This window comes from Mus musculus, chromosome 15 (genome assembly GCF_000001635.26).
Source record: "Mus musculus strain C57BL/6J chromosome 15, GRCm38.p6 C57BL/6J".
NCBI lineage: Eukaryota > Metazoa > Chordata > Mammalia > Rodentia > Muridae > Mus > Mus musculus.
In genome coordinates, this window is record NC_000081.6 from 17,329,574 (window position 1) to 17,338,299 (window position 8,726).

Here is an 8,726-nt window from a genome sequence, read left to right on the forward strand (position 1 = left end):
ATAAATTCTAAAATAGATAATTTATAGTTTGGCACTTAAGAGCAAGAGATAAAGCAGAGATCCCATATAACATGAGCAGACCCCCTAAAATGTGATAAAACTGGAGTTACTGATTTGAAGTTAATATGAATTTTAAAGATATTTGCATAGACAATAGATAAACTACTTACTCTTGTTGGCTCTTTCATAAGGTGTCCATGCATATTTTTCCAGTCATGTCATCACATATACTTTCCAGAAAGGTTTAGAAGATATTTGTGTCTGGACTTCAAATACACTGCTATGAAGGCTAGCACTAAAATTATTATTCTTCTACATCAATCTTCGTAGTACTGAGACAAGAGGTATTTACCCTTTCGATCACATCTTTTTTGTGATATATTCTTTTAAGTATAAATATTATATACTGCTTACTAGTTAATGTAAATTATAAGTACAATGACAGAAACTAGAAATATAGATAGCAACTAATTATCTACTAGAAACAATATTCTTTTTATGGAAAAAGTGATATATAAGAGATATAAAAAAATCACTTCTCAATCAATTTACATTTTCTGTCTACTGGAAGAATGTCATCTCAAATTTACCACCAAAATGACATAAACAATATTTTCACTTGCAGAGAATGAGCTCTTGTCACTCTCAAACTAAAATTCACAGTTTCTAGGTTATCTCAAAGGACACAGGAAGTGCAACAGAAACTTACTATTTATTTTTCTTTTACCAACAACCCTATTCAAATTTTGAAATACTACATCAGTTCCTTCTTAGAAAAAAATTGTAAGAATTATATGAAAATAGAAAGAAACAGTGATTTCTTTAATCTGAGTATAGTGGTGTATTACATCTATTTGTTTGCCAATACAAAGAAACAAAAACAAGCATTTTAATCTTCATTTTAGAAGAAAGATTCTTCCCAAATGACAAGCTTTATTACCTCTGTAGTAGTGTCGTTTTCAAGGTTTTTTTCAAACAACAAAAAATGTTTTCAAAAAGCATGTTACCTCCATGTCTATAAGTGAGAATGCTAGTATTATTTAAAAAAAAAAAAAAGAGTCCTTTCAGCGCTGAAGGTTTTGAGAGTTTGTAGATAGCTTCTAAGAGCAAGAGGAATTGTAGCAATTTCTACCCACTAAAGAAAAGTGGAACTTCCTTCTTAGAATTTGAGCCCAATCACCCTTTTATATGCAATTTTTCCAGGACAGACATACCACTAAATTGAATTTTGTTGGACTTTAGACATAAACTCAACCATTTCCTTTGGTTCCATCCGCCCTCAATTTTAAGGAAGGCTTAGTAAATGCTCACAAAAATGACTTTATCAAAATATGAATTTTAAAAAAACACAAAAGAATTCAATTTACACTAATGAATGCAGTATCATAACATAATTGACTAGATAGTACAGTGTCTAAAACATCTGAATTTCCCCCAATATTGGCTTAGTTGAACTACCAATTTTTACATTACCCATTCAGTTTTGAAAATTTCAGTGTAACTATTGATCTTGACTACATTATTTCTTTTAAAAACACATGATAGTATTTATTCATAATTTTGAACAACCACGGAAACAGCCTGATGCCTTTCTTCTGCATAGTTTCACCTGATTTGCATCATTCTGCATTCATGCTGTAGGCGGTAGAGAGTGAACAGGTGTGGAGTGATGAGTGCCTTTAATGGATGTCTACAAACTCTGGACTTGGTTGAGAGCCATTAGATGTACATGGCCCTTCTTGCCAGGAGGAAAATCTCCCCAGTAAGGAACAGATGTTAATATGGACAAAATGATCATAACAATAACATTTTAAATTTGAATTTAGAGAATTATTTCCTTTCCCAAAATGCCTTAGCATCTGTTACAGATAAGGATCAGTTTCCTATCCTTTAAGAATAATGTGGCTACATAAAAGGCAATAATTCAGAAAACTGATAGTTTGTAGTTTGTATTGAATTATATGTTGAAGGTCACATAATGTAAGTTGATATAAAGATTTGAAACAGCGTAATGCCATAGTAACAGGAATGCATACATTAAAAGAAAAAAAAATATTTTTCTATAATATGTGAAGCGTGATGTGATGGAGCTTGAAATACTCTTTGTATATAAACTGATTTTCCAGTAAATGCTAGTCACAAAACCCTGCAGTGCATTTTTTCCACTCTTAAGAATTATCACAACTGCCACACTTTGATCTCATTTAAATATACTCTTGAAAGTGAAAAATCACACCTCAAAGCTGTTCTCCTAGCCAAATATAAATTCAGCGTGCAATTTAGAGTACAGTATATTAGTAATGAGCTGGCACTGCCTGACAGTCATACTTTAATATGTCTTTGTTGTTGTAATAATTTTTTGTTCAGTAATAAATGTATTAATACTAATTATTATATCAAAATTACGGTTGGCAAGTCTTTCCTTTATGGAGCACATGTTTATTAAAAAGTATTTTGAAGACAATTATTTAAAATAATTACCCTAAAATTTGCCAGGCATGTGAAACCTTAATGGAACAACCAAATAACTGGGGAGAAAAAGCCACCAAATGGAACCTTCCGTGTGTTGGGAATGAGTTACATCTATACCAGTTCTAGTCTGAAGGGACTCTATAAAATCCACAAAATGATTCAAACTATTGCCAATATAACTTTCCACAAACTGATAATAAGGCCTTACAACACCTACAAAACTTACTGATTATGGGCAGGTCTATCTAGTCACTACCTAGAACCTTAACCTGTGCTGACTAATATTCCTGGTATGGAAATTTTTTCTTCATACTACCAGAGAAGTAGGATAAATATAAATGTTTCAATCTACAATGGTGTCCTTGATGGAAGATAAACTCATGCAATTTTGAAACAAAGGTTTTTGAAGAAACCAGTCAACATTGGGTTTGAATTAAGTTCCCTTAGAAAACATGGAACAAATGCTGGTATTGTCGGGGTGACCAAAAAACTAAGACTAGATCGGCCTAGGAGAAAACACAACAAACTGTAGCATTTTAATGACTATTAATTTTACCTTTTTATAATCATAGATCAGTGTCATTCATTAACATATCATCTTTCTCTTGTAGTAGATGAGAACAAATACAAAGACCCACAACTAGAAAATATTCAGAGATTGAGGCACCCTAGAATATTCAGTCATAAATAAAATGTCTCTATTGTATCATTCCCTCAGAGATCAGAGAACTCTGCATAAGAGGAAGCAAAATTTAAAAAAAAATCCCATTGGATATTTTATTTATTTAAATTTCAAATTTTATCCCCTTTTCTGGTTTCCCATCCGGAAACCCCCACACCATCCTTCCTACCCCTGCTTCTATTAGGGTGATCACACACCTACCTAACTACTCCAAACTCCCCTCCCTGGCATTCCCCTACCCTGGGGCATGAAGCCTTCCCAGGACCAAGGGCCTCTCCTCCCATTGATGTCAAACAAATCCATCCACCAATGAATGAATACATTAATGAATCCATAAATAAGTATGCTACAGTGGAAGAGAGAGTGGATGGGAGATGAAAAGACTTTGGAGAGGAGAGGAAAGCATTAGAGGATATAAGGTAATGATAACATACTGCATACATGGATAAATATCATAATTAAAAATGTTATTATGCATTGCAACTGCAAATTAAAATTTAATAGGCAAAAGAGAAAATCTATAAATTTTGTTTCTTTATATAATGCCATACTTCTATGAATAATGAAAATTGTCAATTGTTTGCTTATAGCCATGGCCATAAATATCACATTTGTTTTTTCATTCAAGTTAGTAACAAACTGACAGTATGACATTTGAAATAGAACTTTTGCTGTTGTTTTCAGAGTGCTCATGGATAACACAAACATTCTAGTTCTTACTACTTGAATAGGAGACTTAGTAAATACTACATATAGATCTCTGTAAGTATTAAACACATCTTACTTGCTTTGCTTCTGAAATCAGAACAAATTCTTTCAGGGTTGTAGCTAGGTAAAGCAGAAGGTTATATGTATCTGTAATTCAGGCACCATGTATCCTAGGATATCTCGGAAATCCCTGTTTATCCCATTATCTTCTGCTTCTGTTTCCCAAATGTTGGCATTACAGATGAATGCCACCATACTTAGCTCCAGATTCCTTGAAAATCACTCTATAGACATTTCTAATAGGCTCACTATTCATCAAAACACTAAGAAAAAGAAATGCTTTCTATTTAATAATTCTTAGATTAAGCATTAATTAAAAGACAGAACAAGTTATGATAGACAATGTGGGATATTTTGCACAAGATTGAAGGGAAGGCATCAAATTAACCTCTCAGTACTTAGAAAATGTGGTAGAGATCTTAACAGGGTTTCTCAGAAGAAGAATAAAGATCTAAAAATTGACCTATAAATATATACATCTGCCCTAGCATCGAAGGATATATACATCTAAACAACTTAGAGATTATTTATTAAACTAACTCCAAAAGTTCATAGTGGAGAAGGGATAGAGGGAATTTTCTGTGATTGTATTTCCTAGAAATGATGAGAAGAAATTTAATTGACATGTCTGCCTAAACATGACCTGAATATTATAGTAATAGTCATGTTAATGGAAAGCATGAAGGTTCAAAAAGCATTGAACCTATTCTAAGAGCTACAGGTAAGGATGGAATGCTGAGAGCCGGTTAAATACTCTCCCCTAGGCATACTTCTGGGAACTGGTAACCTGATACTAAATGTTCGTACATGAAATTATATGCATATAAATAACCATATAACTATATAGGTATCATTTACATGTAAATAACATAGTAGTATATCATATATCATAAATTACCTTATACCTTATATGTCACATTATGACATTATATAATTACACATATTACAATTATTTATGTACATATTGCATGCAATTATATATTATGTATTCTTCACAAATATATATATATATGAATTTAAGAAAATAGATAATATATTTGATAGGGAAAATAATTGGTATAATATATGGGTCAATGTGGAACAATAAAAGGTAAGAGGGAAATTTTGTAATCATATTATAATTTAAAATTTAATTTTATAAATAATTACATAAAATTGGAGAGATAACACAGTGGTTAAGATCACTGACTGCTCTTCCAGAAAACTGAGATTCAAATCCCAATACCTATTTGGCAGTTAACAAATTATCTGTAACTCCAGCTCAAGGGATAAATAACACCTATGTTGGTTCTTTATGGGAACTCTGTCTGTGAGGTTTACATATATGCATATAAATAAAAACTTCCATATATATAACATAAAACTAATTTAAATATACTATCATATCATTTTACTTGCTCATTCAATTGACTTACTTATTTTTAGTATAAAATCTATCTTCATAATAAAATAGAAAATGAAATCAATTAAATGATAGATATATCTTTTATTTTTATCTAATTTCTTGTATAATCTATAATACAAATTAGGCTTTTAAATTATGTTTTAGTATTTATCATACTATTTTCCAAAATGGTTGTTATTTGAAATAAAATATGGTAACATTCTTTATAAGAAAATTAACATAATTTATAATCTTTTATTGATTATGTTTGGATTTGATGTTTAGGTGATATAGTTTAATAAAAGAAGCTGGAAAAAACCCAGATGCCCCTCAAAAAAGAAATTGATACAGAAAATGTGGTACATTTACTCAATGGAGTACTACTCAGCTATTAAAAACAATGAATTTATGAAATTCCTAGGCAAATGGATGGGCCTGGAGGGCATCATCCTGAGTGAGGTAACCCATTCACAAAAGAACTTACAAGATATGTACTCACTGATAAGTGGATATTAGCCCAGATACTTCGAGTACCCAAGTTATAAGATACAATTTGTGAAACACATGAAACTCAAGAAGAATGAAGACCAAAGTGTGGACACTTTGCCCCTTCTTAGAATTGGGAAGAAAGCACCCATGGAAGAAGTTACAGAGACAAAGTTTGGAGCCGAGACGAAAGGATGGGCCACCTAGAGACTGCCATATCTGGGGATCCATCCCATAACTAGCCTCCAAACCCTGACACCATTGCATACACTAGCAAGATTTTGCTGATAGGACCCTGATATAGCTGTCTCTTGTGAGACTATGCCGGGACCTAGCAAACAGAAGTGGATGCTCACAGTCAGCTAGTGGATGGATCACAGGGCCCCCAATGGAGGAGCTAGAGAAAGTACCCAAGGAACTAAAGGGATCTGCAACCCCATAGGTGGAACAACAATATGAACTAACCAGTACCCCCTGGAGCTGGTGTCTCTATCTGCATATGTATCAGAAGATGGCCTAGTTGGCCATCAGTGGAAAGAGAGGCCCATTGATTGCGCAAACTTTATATGCCCTAGTACAGGGGAATGCCAGGGCCAAGAAGTGGGAATGGGTGGGTAGGGGAGTTGGGGTAGGGTATGCAGGACTTGAAATGTAAATGAAGAAAATACCTAATTTATCTAGTATTATGTTAATACTCATCATAATAAATTATATCTTTTTAATATACCTACATTTTAATAAATGCAGGTATATATGTTATTATATTAACATATAGAAGTATGTAGAAAGAATAAATGCTGTTAAAAAGTAATTCAATGGATCACTAAATTCCTTTTAAAAGTAATGGATGTTCAGTTTATGTAATACTTATATGTACAATTACCCAATTTATTACTCTTTGTAGATGTTACATTGGAAAATAAATCCTACCTTGAGAAAAGTCTCATCCTTTTGAGAACAGGATAACTAGTAATACATTAGAATCAGAAAATACAATATTTTAATTTAACATTAAATTGTACTATTTCTCATAAATATGTAATATACTATTTATTCCCCCAAAAGTTTTAATATTTATTAATCAATAATATTTCACTCAAACATCCTGAGGCATTGAATATACTGTACATTATCGAATAATTACTTGAAATTAGATGATTTACATGAAGGATTCAAGTGAATCCAGTTGGGGATACTTTATTTGCTGACAGTTAAAGTTGTCTGGGTGTTTTGAAGATCTGTGTTGACCCTTTCTAATAAAACATGGGGGTTCCACAAATAATTAAATTATTATTGTTTAATATTCTTGTAATTAATTAATTTCATACTGAAACTTTAATATTTTGAAATGATAGACTTAAATGTATTAAAACCCATAAAACTTCAGTGCATAGTCTCTGTTTCTCTTTCTTGGTTCCTTTCACTAAGCGTGAAATTTCTGAGCAGTACCTTGAAAGTGTAAAAAAGTTTGAGAGATTGATAATATGACACACATAGCACTTCCATTAAGGTAAATATGACATTAAATGTGAAAGTGAAGAGATTTAAAAAAACTAATAGTAATATAAAATGTGACGATAGTCATTAAAATGATCTCAGAAGGTCAAGAAGAAACATAGGAAGTTCAGATTCTTTATTTTCTTTTTCTTATAAATACAAACATTTAATTGTAACTGGCTTTCAGTTTCAGGAGTTCAGTCCATTATAACTTCTGTGGGAAGCGTGGCAGTGTGAGGTCGAAAAGTTGTCCTCCACATCGATCACACAATGGGTAAGAGACCACTATTCTCCCTCTAGGCTCTGAGAGTATTATTGGGTGATATTACAAAATGGAGTAAAATAATTCTCTTTTCACATTTGAAGGGAAAAAAATCACCTGAATTTCTGTGTAGGTATATATATATATATATATATATATATATATATAGGGGAGTGGGGGTAGGGTATGCAGGACTTGAAATGTAAATATATATATAGTGACTACAGAGCTCATTTTTTTCTGTATAGGTGTGTATATAGTGACTACAGAGCTCACTTTTTTGGCCAATCAGACCAATTACTGAAAACTATGAAAGTTTTTTGGGTAGAAAAATATATCAAACTCAGAAAGTGTTACATTAAGGTTTTTCCATGATCATCATGAGAGCGATCACTGAGACACAAGATGAGAAAGAAAGATACACATTTTGGTGGGGAGATGGGCAATGAATTGAACATTTTACTAATAGATAATAATATAACTGGAAATAAATGTAGGTATTGGTTTTGTCTACTAAAGTTTCCACATATATAATACTACTGTTTAATCAGACTTTAGATTTAATATACTTAAATAAGTCAATAAAGTTTTTACATATTCTATATGTGGATGTTCAACTCCTGGTTGAAAACTTAAAAATGTAGGGGCTGTAGAGATGGCTCAGCAGTAAAGAGCACTAAGTATTCTTGCAGACATCCTTCACTCAATTCCCAGCAACCACACGGTAGCCCACAACCATTTGTAATGTGATCTGATGCTCTTTTCTGGTGTGACTGAAGATAGGAGCAGTGTATTTACATACATAAAACAAACAATTCTTAGAAAAACAGCAATGTCACAGTACACTGTGAAATATATAAAAAATAGATTAGAACTTCGTTCAAGGATTTATCCTGAACACTTTTTAAAGAGAAGTGCTTGCCTGAATAAAATCTCTAGCAGTGAGTTTTTTTTTTAAGAGTAAAATAAAATTTAACAGTGCTACTCAAATAATGGCTTAGAATATATTCGTTTATTTTCTATAAAGTGACCAATTATAGATAATGATTAGTTTACTTTTATCTTAATCCACCAATATTGTAGGTTTTGTTGGGCAGCATTGAAGTACTCTGCCTACTAAATGTGTTGTTCACCTTAACCCTTTAGTATGTAATTATATTGTGCTGTTCCTGGAA